Here is an 18,495-nt window from a genome sequence, read left to right as displayed (position 1 = left end):
GAGATATATGTGTGTACACACACAAATATATACATACTTACATATTCTTGCAGAGCTAACAATATATACACGTGTACACACGTATATACATACACATATACACACATATGTATATACACACATATATGTACATATATGCACATGTACATATATACATACACACATATATACACACATACACATATATACGTCTTTATAGTCAGTGATGTAAGGAGGCTATTTTTAAACGTATATAAGCAGAAATTTTGTGTTTATATAAAAACACTGATACACACTTTTATTGTTTCTCTCCATTTATGGGCCCTACTAAGTTTTAGGATATAAAAGCACAGCCCAAATCCTGGATGCTATGTGACCCCAAGGTAATACTCTCGAGCTGCTTCTGCCAGAGAGCTGAGTCATGGCATCGCTTGTAAGGAGCCCTGATGTTCTACCAAGGGGAGTGTGTCTTCAGCCTGGACACCGGGGAGAAAGTGCTTCCTCCCACTCAAGGGAATCCAAACACCTCTCCTACTGCCACAGCAAGCAGAACCTCCATCACATCAGAGAAACAAATGCAGCTGGAAAAAGAAGACCACAGAGTAAGAGCATTCAGGCCGGCGAGGCCCAGAGCTGCAGTCTCAGGCCAAAATTCTTTAAGGAGGCAGCCAGCTTTTGGCAGACAGTACAGAAAAATAAATACATCCTTAGAAATCAACTGATAAAGATTGAGAGAAAACCTGCCTTTAAAGACAGAAAAATAAGCTATCAGAAATGAGGAAAAGAGATCCAATGCAAGAATCAGGGCACAAAGAAGAGAACCCAGATTGGAAGATAATGTTTTTTTCTGAGAAAAAATGGAGATAATCATGATTAAAATAATCATTGCCTTTACAAAGACCCACTCTTACTTACTCTGTGGAAACCGGGATTTGTAGCTCCTTTATCGTTGTTTAGCTGGCATACTAGTCCTAGGATATCAAGCTGATGTGCTTTCATTCTTGGCAATATCTGCAACCACATGAAAGCACTGGGGTTCTCTGGGAAACCGATTTGGGAAAGGAGTTGGGAGTGTGGGATGTTTAGTAAGGAGAGCCCTAGGATCCGCCCTAAGGAAGGGAGCCTGGGCTGACGTCTCAGGTCCTCTGCAGCTAGACTGGCCCTTGCAGTGCTGTGTTAGATGGCCAGGCCTTTATATTCCTATACTGATCAGTCATCAAATGTGGGAAGAAGTGTGAGCTTGGGTGAGCAGCTCAGCAGCTGAGCCAATCCTGGAAGGGGCTCACAGCTGCAGGTTGTGTACTCACCATGCTCACAGCTGCAGGTTGTAGACTCACCATGCTCACAGCTGCAGGTTGTGTACTCACCATGCTCACAGCTGCAGGTTGTGTACTCACCATGCTCACAGCTGCAGGTTGTGTACTCACCATGCTCCCAGTGCCTGGGGAACAAGTCAGTTCTTGGAGGGGATCTGGCAGCACATCCCGGTGTTGAGTACATGCTACCCCAGGCTCCTGCTGCAGATGCTGCCCTGGAACCGCCTGTATGGTTAGATCCTTAATGCCAGCAGTCCTCCTGTTACAGTTTGGCTCTGTGTCCCCACCGAAATCTCATGTCGAATTGTAATCCCCACGTGTTGGATGAAGTGCCTGGTGGGAGGTGACTGAATCATGGGGGTGGACTTCCCCCTTGCTGCTCTCGTGACAGTGAGTGAGTTCTTATGAGATCTGGTGGTATAAAAGTGTGTAGCACCTCCCCCTTCACTCTCTGTCTTGCCACCATGTGAAGAAGGTGCTTGTTTCCCCTTCACCTTTCCGCCATGATTGTAAGTTTCCTGAGGCCTCCCAGTCATGCTTCCTGTACAGCCTGCAGAACTGTGAGTCAATTAAACCTCTTTTCTTCTTAAATTACCCAGTCTCTAGTAGTTCTTTTTCTGTTTTTGTTGTTGTTGTTGTTGTTGTTGTTTTTTAAGATGGAGTCTCACTCTGTCACCCAGGTTGGAGTGCAGTGGTACAATCTCGGCTCATTGCAACCTCCTCCTCCTGGGTTCAAGCAATTCTCCTGCCTCAGCCTCCAGAGCAGCTGGGACTACAGGCATGCACCACCACGCTTGGCTAATTTTTATATATATTTTTTTAGTAGCGTGAGGTTTCACCATATTGGCCAGGCTGGTCTCAAATTCCTGACCTCATGATCTGCCTGCCTCGGCCTCCCAAAGTGCTAGGATTACAGGCATGACCTGGTAGTTCTTTATAGCAGTCAGAGAATGGACTAATACACCTCCCACAGATGTAATCCACATCACTGTGGCTCCCAGCTTTTGGCTGAACCACTAAAGGCAGCTTTGCTCATAAGTGAGAACATTTGGAAGTGCCAGGGAATTAATATCTCCCTCCCTCCCACCAGCAGCCGTTAATCACTGACTCTTGGGAGTTAATAAAGACCCAGCTACCTAGCCCCTCCATGAGCTAGTTCTGATGTATGTTTCCCGCTATTCCTCCAGTTTCCATGGGAGATTAAGTGCCAGTCACCCACTGCAGGAACTGTCTTAATAGCCCACCCTTTGCTGTCCATCTTCCCCTCCATTTCTCACTTTCCCACTCCCCTACGTCTGTTCCCTCCCCCTCCCGAATAAACTACTTGCACTCAAATCTTTATCCAAGGATCTATCTTTGGGAGAAGCCAAACTAAACAGCTCCCATATCAAATATATATATATATGCCTGGTAGACACAGATCATAGAGTTTCTTCTATTTAAAAAAAAAACCAATGTGTAGAGATTAATGTGACCAGGAAGAAGAAGGATATAGTATAATGAAATCCTTTCCAAGAAGGAAAAGAACAAAGACAATCTACTGTTTCAGTCCATTCAGGCTGCTATTTTTTAAAACCATAAAATGGATGGCTTATATCAAGAGAAATCTATTTCTCACAGTTCGAGAGTCTGGGAAGTCTGAGATCAAGGTGCCAGTAGATTTGGTGTCTGGTGAGGGTCTGCTCCCTCATTCGTAGATGGCACCTTCTCCCTGTGTTCTCTCATGGTGGAAGAGGCAAGCTCGCTCTCTGGGTTCCCTTTTATGAGGACACTAACGCCATTCATGCAAGCTATGTCCTCACTACCTAATCACCTTCCCAAAGCCCCACCTCCTAACACCGTCATCTCAGGGGTTAGAATTCCAACATAGGAATTTGGAGGAGACACAAGCATTCAGACTGTAGCATCCACTCTGTATAACGCACTGGAGTATAAAACAAAGGGTGGGAGGAAGAAATCGTAGACACGAGTCCTCACCTTCCCCTTCTCAAGACAGAAGTCTGTAGTGTGAAGGGCAACTAGAGACATCCAGGCAGCTACTGTTAGAGAAATACAATTAACAACAGCACATCTCCAACCCAGAAAACTTCCCACGAAGGCACAAGAGGAAGAAAACAATTTCGTTATGGAATAAACATTGAACCAGAATGTGGTGCACATCACAGGCGACCCACTAAGAAATTGCGAAGACAGAAAGAAGTCTCACCTTTTTATACAGCCAAGCAGCGACAGCCCGTTACATACATGTTCTCAAAATAAACAACACCTACGTCTCCACAAGAGGACTTGGCAGCACGATTTGTCACACATAGCTCATCCTAGATTCACCGAGTAATTGCAGTGACCATCTGTGTTTCCCAATTGGCTTTATTCAAAGGAAAAATAAACTTCTTATATCCTGATGATAGAAGGTAGTTTGGGATCAAGACACCTACCAAAGTGACAGAGAATTTACAATGACAAGTTTTCTAAAGTAAATTCTCTAAGAAAAAGGAGGTATCTTCCCTTATTTTCAACAGAGACAATGACACTTTTTTTTTTTTTTTTTTTTTTTTTTTGAGATGGAGTCTGGCTCTTGTCACCCAGGCTGGAGTGCAATAGGACCATCTCAGCTTACTGCCATCTCCGCCTCCCCGGTTCGGGCAATTCTATTGCCTCAGCCTCCTGAGTAGCTGGGATTACAGGTGCCTGCCACCATGCCCAGCTAATTTTTTGTATTTTTAGTAGAGACAGGGTTTCACCATGTTGGCCAGGCTGGTCCCAAACTCCTGACCTCAGGTGATCCACCTGCCTCAGCCTCCCAAAGTGCTGGGATTACAGGCCCAGCCTCTTATTTTTGTTTATATTTGCCCTTACAGTACCTAGAAACCCCTACACTTGAGAGGTTTTCGTGGAAGACAATTTAGATGATGCTCCAGTGAACAAGGTGGAGAATTAAGGAGACAAGAGAAGGGACAAGGGATCTGATCAAACTTTCCCATGTTGTCTGTTATAGAACTTTAGGTTTTCTTGTAAGATGGGGAGTCATTAGAGAGTTTTGCCCAGAGGAATGATATGATTTGGCTTACATGTTAGAGTCACTCATTATTCATAAGTATCTATTAGCAACCCTATTCCTGGGATTATTCTTGGTACTAAAGAAGGTACACAAGAAACAGAGCTTTGTTGTAAGTTTTTTTACTCTCCTGATTGGGAAATAACAGGGAAAAGCAGCCACTAGTAACACAGGTCATACAGGCAGCTGTCAGTGTACAGAAAAGGCAAGAAGAAAAGAATACAGAGAAAATGGAAGACTAAGGACTGAAATAGTCACAGAACGCATCAAGGGGAAGACAGAATTTGAGCTGGGCGTGAAAGGGTGGTAGTAGTTGGAAGACACAGAGGAAAATACTATAACTTAAGGGTCAGGAATGACTCTAAATATACTGAATTGGATTTGGACAGGTTGGGAAAAACTAACAAGATTGCAGAAGTCTGATGCTGCAAGAGGCCAAGGGTTACTGATAAGGAAGGACAATGAACAGACCATCATGTAACTGGCTAGTAGAAATGTTCCTGTTCTCTGCTCTGATATCTTCAACTGGAGCCGAACAGAGTGGTCATATATTTGCATAATGGCCTCCTCCTTGTTACTTTTTACCAATTAGCTGGGTTTAACAAGAAGCAATTATGACAATTACTTTTAATTACTTCTGCTATTCCCTCCTCACCCTATTCTTCCTTTCCTACCCCTTAGATTAAAAACTCACCCTCATTGTTGTGTAAAACTTTAAATAACTTAGAAGCTTTGAACAAAATGCCAGTTTACTGGAGGGTGAGGAAGGGTTCTTCAAGACTGATGAGAACCAAAATTATGATGGTTACTTTTATTTGGCAAACTGACTGGGTCATGGAGTGCTTGATATTCAAGAATATCAAGCAAAATTCAAGGTTAAGTATTTCTCCTGGTGTTTCTGCAAAAGTGTTTTGGATGGATTAACATTTAAACCAATGGACTAAGTGAAGCAATTGCCTTCCCTAGTGTCAGTGAGCCTCATCCAATCAGCTGAAGGTCTAAATAGAGCTAAAAAGCCAACTATTGCCCAAGTAGGAGGGTATCTCTCCTGCCTGACTGCCTTTTGACTGACATGAGATTTTTTCCTGCCTTCAGACTCACACTGATGCACTGGCTCTTCCTGAGTCTTCAGCCTGCCAGGCTTTGGACTGGTACTACAACACAGACTCTCCTGGTTCTCAGGCCTTCAGATTCAGACTGGAACCAAACCATCAGCTCTCCTGGGTCTCCAGCCTACCAACCCACCCTGCAGATATTAAGACTGCTCAGCCTCCATGATTGCATGAACCAATTTCTTGTAATAAATCTCTTTCTACATATATACATCTTGTTGGTTTTGTTTCTCTAGAAAACACTAATACAGAAATACATCTGAAAATTTACCTCCTCTTGCTTTTGGGATGTGGGTTGCCAAGGGGTTGAGAACAGTGGAAGCAGGAGAAGGCTGGAAAGGTATCATAATACTGGGACTTCTAAAAGCACTTGTGGGCATCCCTCAGGCCCACAGCAGGGCATTACCCACTCTCATAGGGTAATAAATGTTGGGGGGGTCACAAAACATGAGCTTCTTCTAAGTAGTGGCCTATTCACCTTGGGACCTAAGGGGCTGCCACTAAAAAAGAAACAGTCTGTACAGTAACAGTTGCGTGCAGATTGGAAACCACCTGGCCACGGCACAGCCCTCAGCGAGGAGCAAGAGACACAGCTGAATTCAGCCCTTGGACACACGCCTAAAGACATTTCCTTATAATAGTCACAAACATAAATACAATTTCTAGTGAATGCTTACTCAGTAACAGACGCTGTGCTATGGGCCTTGGGTCCATTGTCTCATGTAATCTTTGCAACGACTCTAGAGGTAAAAATTACTGTCCTTACTTTTCAGATGAGAAAACAGAGGTCTAATGAAGTGTACTAGTCAGGGTTTTCCAGAGAAACAGGAAAATAGAATGTGTGTGTGTGTGTGTGTGTGTACATATATTTATAAATCTCTCTCTGTCTCATATATATATACATATATGTCTCATATATATGTCTCATATATATATATGAGACAGAGAGAAGTTTATAATGGAAATTGTCTCATGCAACTTTGGAAGCCAAGAAGCCCCGTCATATGCCACTGCAAGATGGAGAAGCAAGAAAGCCAGTGGTGTAGTTCAATCCAAGTCCTCTGGCCCGAGAGCCAGAGGAGCCAATGGTATACCAGGTGAAGTCCAAAGCTACAAGAACCAGGAGCTCTGATAGCCTTGGTTCTTGAGACACAAGAAGGTGTATGTTCCAACTCAAATAGAGAGAGCAAATTTGCCCTTCCTCTGCCTCTTCATTCTATTTAGAGACTCAAAGTATTGGGTGATGTCTGCCCACATTGGTGTGAGCGATTCTTTAATTCAGCAGATTGATTCAAATGTTAACTTCTTCTTGAAACCCCTCACAGACAACACAAAAATAATATTTTCTTAGTTATCTGGGCATCCTTTAGCCCAGCCAAGTTGACACATGAAATTAGCCATCCCACGAAGTTAAGAGAAGTTACAGCTGAAGAGACTGAGGGTCCAGACTCTAAAAATGTGTTGTAGGGACTGAATGAATTGTTCTCAGAAATGTTTGTAGCCAAGTGTCTGGTATGTGATAAGACTTCAATAAATGAATTTTTTTATGTTCACATTGTCATCATTATCATCACTATTATTATATTCTTCCTTCACTGTACTTTATCAAATACTAATACATTTCTCTGGCTCTAATAAGGCTAAAATGCTAAAGGCATCACTCTGTATATGCCCTTTAAATTCAAAGCTACATGAAAGCATATTTGTCGGCCACGCCCGGTGGCTCACACCTGTAATCCCAGCACTTTGGGAGGCTGAGGCGGGCAGATCATGATGTCAGGAGTTCAAGAGCAGCCTGACCAATATGATGAAACCCCATCTCTACTAAAAATGTTTTTCAAAAATTAACCGGGCATGGTGGCACGTTCCTGTAGTCCCAGCTACTCAGGAGGCTGAGGCAGGAGAATCACTTGAACCCGGGAGGCAGAGGTTGCAGCGAGCCAGGATCAATCCACTGCACTCCAGCCTGGGCAACATAGCGAGACTCCATCTAAAAAAAAAAAAAAAAAGGATATTTGGGCACACAGAGAAACACTAGGAATGTGCACACATGGAGAGAAGACCACATGAGTTCACAACCAGGAGGTGGCCCAGCTACAAGCCAAGGAGAGAGGCCTCAGAAAAAAACAGTCCCACGGGCCTTGATTTTGGAGTTCCAGCCTCCTGAACTGTGAGAAAATAAATTTCTGTTGTTTAAGCCACCCAGTCTGTGGTATTTTGTTATCACAGCCTGAACAGACTAATACAAACATTAACAGAGTAGTCTTATTACCTCATGGATAACTTCAATAGACAATGGTAAGTTGGACAGAGCAGACCTCCATCCAGGGAAATACTGTGGGGGTAGGGGTAAAGGACACAGACTTTGCAATCATATCCCAAGCCTCCACTTGCTCCCTTGGGCATGTTACTTAACCTGCGAATCCATATCCTCTTCTGCGAAATGACACTCACAGAAGGATCACAGGAGATAAGGTTTATAAAAGCATTTTTCATAGTTCTTAAAGGTCACTGCTTAGCATATGTCAATGCCCTGCCCTCATCTTCCTGTCCAACTCAGTTACGTAGGAGTAGTAAGGCCTTGGTTCTAAGATAATTGGAAAATGCCAAATAGATGAGTAAAAATTACTGAGTGAAATAAATGCATGTAAGCCTGAGTGTGTGCACAAATGCATGGGTGAGGTACCTAACATGGGGCAGGTGTGGCTGTTCTCTGAGCCTACTGTGTAAGCCTGGGATCCATTCTAATGAGTGGTTTTGTGCTATAATTGTAGTTGGATAGTCTGACTAACACCAAAGGCCACAGGTGACCCTAGTGGAACATTTGGAAGAAAAAGCCAGAATTTGATGGAGTATGTTCACCAGTTTCCAAATGCCAAATAGAACTAAAATCAGATTACTGGCCAAGTAAAGAAGAATCCACATGAATTATTAAGAACATGGGTCATTTTGAGGCTCCTTGGAATTAACCATGTCTCTGAGATATTCATATTCTTCTGTAAAGATCTCCCTTAAGTGATTATTTTAGTGTGACCTTCCCAAGGAGGAGAGACCTCTTAAAGTCCCTCGGCTCCTGTTGAGCTGCCAGATCCCAAGGTGATCAAGGAGGACAACAAGCCAAACTGAAAGAAACAACCAGGCTTTTATTCATTTATCACAAGAGTGAAGGCAAGAGACAAAGAAAGAGAAAAAGGAGGGAGGGGGAAGAACTAGGGTTAAAAGGTACTGGGTCAGAGTACCCAATGGAGAGAAGAGTCTTAGTCAAGGTCCCCCCATAAGGAACATCTTGGTGGATGTACCTGAAAAGTGCCCCCGCTCTTGCAGGGCTATAGATAAGGAGGACCCCAAATGGAGATGTCTTGGCTATGAATGTGAATATCCGTAAGTGTATGAGCAGTAAGTGTGGGGGGATTTGAATCCTTGACTGCACCTCCCTCCTCCAGAGACTGCGATGTGGGGAGGTCAACTTTCTCCCCTGAGACCTGCCAGGAAAAGCCTTGCAATTGTCTTTGGTCAGACCTGAGAGATCGTACCCAGGACTTTAACCTGGAGCTGGACTCTTCACTATTGATAAGATCTCCACCACACGTTGGCCTGAAGCCATTGGTCTTAACCTTAGAGTCTGGAATTACTAGCGAATCTGTTTAAAACTACAAATCTTCTCCTCTGAAAATGCACATAGATCTATTTGGCATAAAATTTCATGAAATGTATAAAACCATGAAGTCTACCTGTAGACCCAAGGTTAAGAAATCCATCACCAGAGAGAAACAGATTACTTTGTCAGGAATGTGAATAATGTAAAGGCCCGTGTGGCTTCACTGTGGGATGTCACTAGAGGATAAAATCAGGTAACCTGGCCAGTGACTGCAGAACCACTCTGATAGCACCCCAGAACTGGCTTCATCTGTCATAAGGTTTAACCACCATGCCCACTTCTAAAGGCGAATACTGGTATCGTGTGTGTGTGTGTGAGTGTATGTGTGTGTGTATGTGTGTGTGTGTGTGTGATGTGTGTGTGTAAAACAACTGATTGAATAAATCTAACAACCCAGCAAGCATATATAGCTTGTGAAACTCAATAAATACTTAAGTTGGTGCTCAATAATTGTATTAGTTTGGTTAGGTTGCCATAACGAAATGCCACAGACTGGGTGGCTTAGACAACAGAAATTTATTTATCACCATTCTAGAGGCTGAGAAGTCCAAGATTAAGGTGCCAGCAAGATATGTTTCATTCTGGGGCCTCTTCTCTTGGCTTGTAGACACTCACCTTCTCCCTATGTTCTTATATGACAGAGAGAGAAAGAGAGAGCAAAGCAAAGCTCTCTCTTTCTTGCTCTCTCACTCTCTCTCTCTCTCTCTCTTTTTTTCTTGAGATGGAGTCTTGGCCTGTCGCCCAGGCTAGAGTGCAGTGGCACAATCTTGGCTTACTGCAACCTCTGCCTCCGGGGTTCAAAGGATTCTCTTGCCTCAGCCTCCCGAGTACCTGGGATTACAGGTGTGCACCACAATGCCCGTCTAATTTTTTGTATTTTAGTAGAGACAGGGTTTCACCATGTTGCCCAGGTTGGTCTCTAACTCCCGAGCTCTCTAACCTAATCTGCCTACCTCAGCCTCCCAAAGTGCTAGGATTACAGGCATAAGCCACCATGCCCAGCTGGTTTCTCTCTCTTCTTATAAGGACACTAATCCTATCAGTTTAGGGCCCCACCCTTATGACCTCACCTACCCTTAATTGCCTCCTAAAAACTCAATCTCTAAATACAATCACAATGGCGGTTAAGGCTTCAACACACAAATTTTTGAGGGACACAATTCAGTTCATTGTTTTATATATTATATATAAATTATATATTATATACATACATATTTATACCAGTTCTTCACTCTCAATCTTGAAAGGATTTCTCCCACTAAACTGAAAGTCTCTTTGCACTACTGGACTTGAGCCAACCATGAAACAGTGACAAGTCACTTCCAGAGATACCCAACATCCTTGGATTATGTTGAACATTTAGCCCCTGAAAGCATAGAACCTACCTATTCTTAATAATGCTTCTTTCTGCAAAGGAAAAATAAAATTTTTCCAAAAATTTTATAGATTTTTCTGGTGGGCTATATATATTGATGGGGAGTAACCACAAAATCATACCCCACTGTGAGATTAGATTATACTCCCACACTACTTTAGCAAGGTTACAAACCCTACTGAAAGCATAGTGGCCATGCAGGGCAGAAACAGATGTGATATACTTCACCCTCAAAATGTTTCATGGAGGGCATGTAGTCACCATTGACTTTTTTGGCTCAAGGTAAGGTCTTGGTGGAAAACTGCCAAGTCACTGCCCTTTTAGTATACATGGCTTATATATCATCATTTCAGAAGCATTTATATTAAAATAAATGAGGTACATTAAAATCTGTGTGCTACCCTTTAACAAAACTTTTACAAACATCAAGCTCTCCTGCTTCTTGAACCCAAATTAGCACTAGCAAGGCCCCATCCTCCTCCAGGGGGTGAGGGTAGTCAGTGCCTCAATGTTCCTTGTATTAGCTCATTCTCTTGCTGCTAATAAAGACATACGCGAGACTGGGTAATTTATAAAGAAAAACAGGTTTAATGAGCTCACAGTTCCACATGGCTAGGGAGGCCTCATAATCCTGGTGGAAGGCAAGGAGCAGCAAAAGCCCATCTTACATGTAAGGTGGGAGGCTTGTGTAGGGAAACTCCCCTTCATAAAGCCATCAGATCTCATGACACTTATTCACTATCATGAGAACAGCATTGTGAAGACCTGCCCCCATGATTCAATCACTTCCCACCGGGTCCCTCCCACAACACATGGGAATCATGGGAGCTACAAATCAAGATGAGATTTGGGTGGGGACACGGCCAAACCATATCATCCCTGAACAATACAGCTTCTCCACTTTCTGGAAAATTCATGTTCTTGGGGTGCTTAAAACACCATGATTCACTGCATTGTGCCTGAAAGGTGATTGAAACACTCATAAGAAATTATCAGAAAAAAACTAGTTCAATTTGGAAAAATAATACATGGATTCAGTTATAGAAACTCAGAGGAATGCACAAATTAGACTGAGAAAACACAGTCCCAAAAGAGACCCTCCTCTAGCTCAGCAGCTAAGATTTCTCTGTTTCCATGTCATTAGGTAACATGCTCTAAATAATTTTAATTGTTCATATAGATCAGTAACGGAAGCTTTACAATGCCCTACATGAAAGGTTGTTTTTCCATAAATGCAGGCTTCCATATTAAAAATTCATTCAAAATTACCAGATGAATTGACCACTGAAGCAAATAATTGAAATTATCAGAGTATCAAATAAAAATATGTTTAAGTTCACTTTTTAAAAAAAATCTTTAAAATGTTGCTGACAAAGTAATTTTTAGTTTTCATTTTTAAATTGTCAGTGCTTTTTTCCAGATACCATTCATCCTTGAAAAAAATCAAATTTTGGTCTATAATTGCAAAAATTATTTTTCACGGTTAGTGTCATATTTCTAAATGTTGCTGCATTTTAATTTTTGTAATTCTATCAATTTCATGTCTGGAGTTCTTCCCTGCCACCTCAGCTGAGCTCACATGCCCACTGGTAGGTGCTGTAGGATTTCCTCTCACAAATATAGCCTTAAGTTATTAATGTTTATTTGAGAGAGGGAAAGAGAGAGGAAGATTCTTATAAATGGCTCTGAGCATCTATTGAGGATGAGAAGACTTTGTTTAACTAAAATCAACTTGGCTCTTGCCAACATATTTCTCCTTGACGATTGAAACATCTTACCTTGTCATTCAAGTTAAACTCAATTGCTACCATTTTAAAATGTAGCGACTCAATATTAAACTCAGTCAATTCAAACCTTTGTTCCTCAGCTCCTTTCTCCCTGGGAATGGTTTTTACTGGTGGGTGGGTTTGCACTGTCCTGGCACCAGGTGTAAGAGGCAACTGGAGTTGGCATCCACAACTGACTTCCTCCAAACCCAGTCAAGTTTGCCTTAGGTTCACTAGCTCTGTCCCAGAATGCTGCAACCCACCTCCAGTAGGAAAAGAGGACATAGAATGAAGGGATTGGGAAAATCTAAGTGGCTTTTCTTTGCTCTACCTCATACACAGTGAGGTCTAGTGTATTAGTCCATCTTCATACTGCTGTGAAGAAATACCAGAGACTGGGCAGTTTATAAAGAAAAAGAGGTTTAATGGACTCACAGTTCCACATGGCTGGGGAGGCCTCACGATCATGGCGGAAGGTGAAGGAGGAGCAAAGGGACGTCTTACATGGCGACGGGCAAGAAAGTGTGTGCAAAATAATTGTCCTTTATAAAACCATCAGTTCTCACAGGACATATTCGCTATCACAAGAACATCATGGGAAAAAATCTGTCCCCATGATTCAATTACCTCCCACCAGATCCCTCCCACAAACCATGAGGATTATGGGAGCTACAGCTCAAGATGAGATTTGGGTGGGAACACAGCCAAACATATCGGCTAGATTCTGTTAGACTCTCTCAGTTCATTACCTGGACACCTTAGCCATACAGTCTCCGATGCCATGTTGGACATTCTTGGGTCAAGAGAAACAAAGTGTGGTCAGCAAGGCTGGGGAAAGAGGTATCTTCAGTACACACTAGTATCCAAACCATGTGTACTTTCTCTCCAAATCTCCTCCTCACTTCCGCTGGATAGACTTTTATCTCCTTTCTTTCACTAAGGTATAACTTACATAGAGTGTATGAACAATTCAATGAGTTTTAATAAATGCATACACTTTTGTAACCTATAGCCTTATCAAGATATAGAATATTCTATCACTCCAGAAATTTTTCTTATGCTTCCCACTCCCCCATCAATTATCACTCCTAAGCACTTTCCTGATTTCTATCATCACAGATTAATTTTGAGTGTGCCAGAATTTCATATAAATTAAATCATGCAGTGTGTGCTATTTGGGGTCTGGCTTCATCCACTCAGCGTCATGTTTTTGAGATGCATGCATGTGGCACTATTAGTAATTTATTCCATTATGTTGCATTGTATGAAATTTTTTTCCCAATTTCTCCCATCCATCTTTATTGATTCTCAAGATTTTGCACAGAAAACTCTTTGGGGGCTAGAACAGCAGTAATTGCATCACACTGTTTTCAAAATTTCAGGTTTCAAAAGCAAATCCTTAAAATATATATATAGCTCCTGATTTGAGTTAGATACAGGGACAAAAAAGCAGCACATACTTGAAGGTTACATGGTCTACAAATGGTGGCAATATTTTGCTTGGGAGAGCAGTTCTGTTGGTATTTATTTTTTAAATACTCAAAAGGCTCAACTTCAAGCAGTAATAAACACAAGCAAAAGTGATTTAACCCTTAAAATAAATATTCAGAAAAGCCTCTCTGTACATACAAGTGAAAGAATATGTAACACTTTCACTCAAAAAATTATAATAATAATAAAGGATTTGTTCATACATGGAGCTGAAATCTGCTGTTCCAGCCCACATGTTCTCAGAAGGGAGTCACAGACATAGGTGACCACTGTGGTTTTCTTACAGCCTTTTTGTACTGGGACACTTTTACCACCAAAAATTTATCCCTCTTGTTTTATTTTTAAATGTTTTTAATTTTTTCTTCCTTTTTTTTTTCTGTTTTATTTTGTTTTGTTTTACAGCATGCCAAATCCTTTGACATATGTGATGGCCTTCAACAATCTCTCTTTAAGTTTTTCTTTGCTTGAATACTCCGGAAGTAAAAGCACATGAAAGCAAGTATGAGATGTAGGTAACCTTTCTGTGTCTGGGCCATTTTTGGCTATAATCTTCTTTCATTTTCCTAGTCCTCCCACAGGTGCTCTGTCTGTGCCCATTGTAAACTGCAAGAAGAGTCTTTTCTGTTCATCTGTAAATGAATTAATGATTTCCCAGAACTCCCTAATCAGAACGGAGTTCCTGGTATAGCCACCATCGTATTCCCGTAGTTTCTTCTAGTGCTTGGAAATCTAGATTCTGGCTTCCACATATAAACAATTCAATTTCTTCTGGTCTGAATAAATACTTTAAGGGTGATTCATTGGTCACCATATGAAAACCTCTCCAAAAAGCCTTGAACTGTTTATCTACTGATTTATTGAGAATGTAGTCAGAATAAAGATTGACAAATTCCTTCCTGTTTTCATTTGTCATTGGAATTTTATCACCATTTTCCTTTAGATCATACATCATTGGGTTACCAAAAAGATCTGTCTGTGATACCTGGAAAGTGATCATCATATCATCTTCCACATTCCCTTCATACGCCAATAAATCTTTTTAACTCTGATACAGAACTGGGTGAGAGTCTCCCAAGTCACGAAAAGTTCCTTTTTTCCCCATTAGCTTCCTGTAGACAACCATGGGAAAATGTACATCCAGTATACAGTTATTGTAAATAGCCAGACCCAGTACTATGCCAATCAGAGTAAACTGACCCTCAGTTTGGAAAGATGGATTAGCTGGGCATGGTGGCTCACGCCTGTAATCCCAGCACTTTGGGAAGCCGAGGTGGGTGGATCACGAGGTCAGGAGATTGAGACCATCGTGGCTAACATAGTGAAACCCCGTCTCTACTAAAGGGTACAAAAAAAAAATTAGCCGGGCGTGGTGGTGGGCGCCTGTAGTCCCAGTTACTTGGGAGGCTGAGGCAGTAGAATGGCGTGAACCCAGGAGGCAGAGGTTGCAGTGAGCAGAGATCATGCCACTGTACTCCAGCCTGGGTGACAGAGCGAGACTACATCTCAGAAAAGGAAAAGAAAAGAAGATGGATTAAACCAAAGCAATTTTGTAGGTTCATCGTATGTGAACATACCAATATCTGGATTGAAGATTTCCTCCACAATCAGCTGAAAAAATTATTTGGAAACACCTCCCTCATCAACTCCTTGTTCTCCTTCAAATTCCACATAGAACTGCTTCTTCAAGTCTGCAGGATTTTCCATAGTAATCATCTATAGCCAGACAAATGCATCATCTATTATATGGTCACATCTAACGATGAGTCTCAAATATGGATTCAACTGCTGTCCTTGAACTAAGCTGTAGAGAACAGTGATTCTTCGTTCACTGTACATGTGAATTCTATTGTCGTAATATGATCCCAGATTCTTTGTGACAGCATACACTATAAAGGGATATGCCATAAAAGAGAATTTGTTCTCTGCTTCTACTTTGAAAACAGTATAATCTTTATGCATTTCTAGAACCTCCTTCAGCGGTTCATTAATAAACTCTTCAAAAGGGGTAAGTGATTTTTGACAATCCAGGGTTTTAACACCAAGTTCAGTTTCCAGAGGGTCCACTCAAGGACCTTTCTTGTTTCTTCTTTCTTCTCCCAAAAGCTCCTGAAGTGTCAGCTCACTGGACTCAGGGATGGACTCTTCATCATCTTCCTCATTGTGGTTTGTGTCCACTTCCCCTCCCACTACATTTGCATAGTAAACCATTTTCAAGCACTTCGAAGCAGCAACAATGGCATCATCATCGTTCACTAGATTTCGACTGTTAAATTCATTGCTTATGACTTTGTAAGTAATAAGTTGCTGATATGTCTCCATCATTCTCCGAATCTGGTCTGCATTGTATTTAGACCATAGTCTGATCAGTTTTCCTTGGACTGCAAGGGGTAGCTTGCTCATTGCTTTGCAAAATCATGGCAAAGTCATTTCCAGATATTCAGGACTGTGGAGATTTCTATTCTCCATTACGATAATGAACAAATTCAGATAATTAGGATCTTGAGAGTATACGTTGTGATACATCAAGTCACATTCCACATTAGGTGACAAATATACAAGTGCATTGAGAAAGGCTGTTTGAATTTTTTCATTAGAGAGCAATCTGGTGTAGACCTTGTTGATGGCATCAATATCCACAGACACATGACCGGGGCCTAATTTTTGCAAATTGTTGTCTCCCTGTGAGCTATCACCTGTCCTTGAGGAAGATGCTTCTGAGTCTTCTACCATAGCAGCAGCAGAAGATGCAGCTTTTTCATTTTCATTTTCATCCTTGTCTTCATCCTTTGCCTGAAGAGACTTCAGTTCTTCCTCGGTGTGTTAACTTTCCGGAAGCTCTGTACCAATGCCTCAGTACTAGAAAAAACTCTTCCAGTAACACAGATTAAAGGGGAATAATCCTCTTTCTCTACATAATTCCAGAATTTCATATACCTTCTCTTCTGTTAAGTCAGTCACATCTTTAAAATCCATATGAAAATTTTACAGCTTGTTTATCTAGTCACCTAATAGACATTTAGATTATTCCCAATTTTCTAATACTATGAATAAAATGGCTATGAATGTTTACACACAAATACTTTCGGACATATATTTTTATTTCTCTTGGGTAAATTGATCTACTAGCACCATATGTCCCTAGACAAGGTGTAAACTTGCTGGGTCAAAGGGTAGATGAATGTTCTACTTTATTAGAAACTGCCGAACAGTTTTCCGAAGTGACTGTACTTAGTCTTTTTGGAGGGAAACTGCTCTTAGTAATCTCACATCTTCTTCTATTCTGTTGTTTAAGATATAAGTTCTACATTCTTATCCTCCAAGCAATGGCTGCCTTAAAGCCCCACATATTTTCTTCCCTAAAAACTTCAGATTTTACAAATACAAAATGCTATCACTCTATTAAGAATTACAAAAGCTCATTTTAGAACAAAAAGCTAAGGATTTGACTCTTTGTTCACGCTGTGTTCTTTTTGGTCTTCTGAGATTTGTGGCTTGGTTTAAATGGCCAAAGAGCGACAGGATCACAAGTGGTGACGAGAAAGAAAAACACATGAGATCAGATTTTAAAATATCAGCTAGCAATTTGGGACACCGAGCAATGCCCAATAAACTTGCTGAACAAGTTTATTCTAAAGGTTTGATAACAGCCAATGAGCAATGCAGGAAAAATAAATACGTTGACCACGGCTGGGGACATTTCATTTACTATTCCTGTGGTATTTCCAACAGAGAAACAAGAGAATGAATTTGCCTTTCACTCAAGAGCTATCTCTATCAATGTATTTCTATGATGTTAGGAGAAACCCTGAATATTGCTATAAACATTATCCCTCTGTATGTAAATTATAGGTTATAGAGCTATGGGGCTATGATTTTTTTTTTTTTTTTTTTTTTTTTTGAGACAGAGTTTCGCTCTTGTTGCCCAGGCTGGAATGCAGTGGCATGATCTAGGCTCACTGCAACCTCCACCTACCAGTTTTAAGCGATTCTCCTGCCTCAGCCTCCCAAGTAGCTGGGATTACAGGCATCCACCACCACACCTGGCTAATTTTGTATTTTTAGTAGAGACGGGGTTTCACCATGTTGGCCAGGCTGATCTCAAACTCCTGACCTTGTGATCTGCCCACCTTGGCCTCCCAAAGTGCTGGGATTACAGGCATGAGCCACCATGCCCAGCCCAGTTTATGATTTTTATGTAGGCAACAACATTTTCTTTAAAAAAAAAATTCCAAAAGTACATACACTAGTCAGTTGCAGAAGTTCTCAAAGATTTATGCCTCCCAAAATTCATGCCCTGGTGTAGCTCTTGCACCTTCAATTGATGCTGAATAAACCAGGTTACTTTATAAACACTAGAATTCAGCGGAGGTGATGCTCTGCAGCTCTGGAACTGAGCCTTTAGAAGGGCTGGCATCCCACCTTTGTTGCTGCTAGGAGCTCTGCACAGCCATGGAAGTACAGCTATTCTTCCAGACTGATGATGTGAGGATGACACAAACAGAAGGAGAGGATACGAAGGAGAATCAGAGTGCAAGCAACAGCAAGAACTGAGGCCCCAGACGTAATGATCTCAAGTCAGTCATCTGATGTGGTCTAGTCCAGCATATATCACATGAAGCAGAGGCAAGCTGTTCCCACTATGCACCTTGTGAATTCCTGACCCACAGAATAGCAATCAAATAAAATTGTTATTCTTTTAAGCTACTAAACGTAGTGGGTGTTTTTCATGTAACAATAGAAGTG

The 18,495-nt window shown here is 41.5% G+C and overlaps 1 pseudogene; it reads right to left on the bottom strand.

The window, feature by feature from the left end:
- Positions 1 to 12,766: 12,766 nt before the first annotated feature.
- On the bottom strand, positions 12,767 to 16,810 carry LOC103217231 (ubiquitin-protein ligase E3A-like; annotated as a pseudogene).
- Between the last annotated feature and the right edge of the window lie 1,685 nt (positions 16,811 to 18,495).

Source organism: Chlorocebus sabaeus, chromosome 2, assembly GCF_047675955.1.
Source record: "Chlorocebus sabaeus isolate Y175 chromosome 2, mChlSab1.0.hap1, whole genome shotgun sequence".
NCBI classification, from domain to species: Eukaryota; Metazoa; Chordata; class Mammalia; order Primates; family Cercopithecidae; genus Chlorocebus; species Chlorocebus sabaeus.
This window is presented reverse-complemented; position numbering and strand designations above follow the sequence as displayed.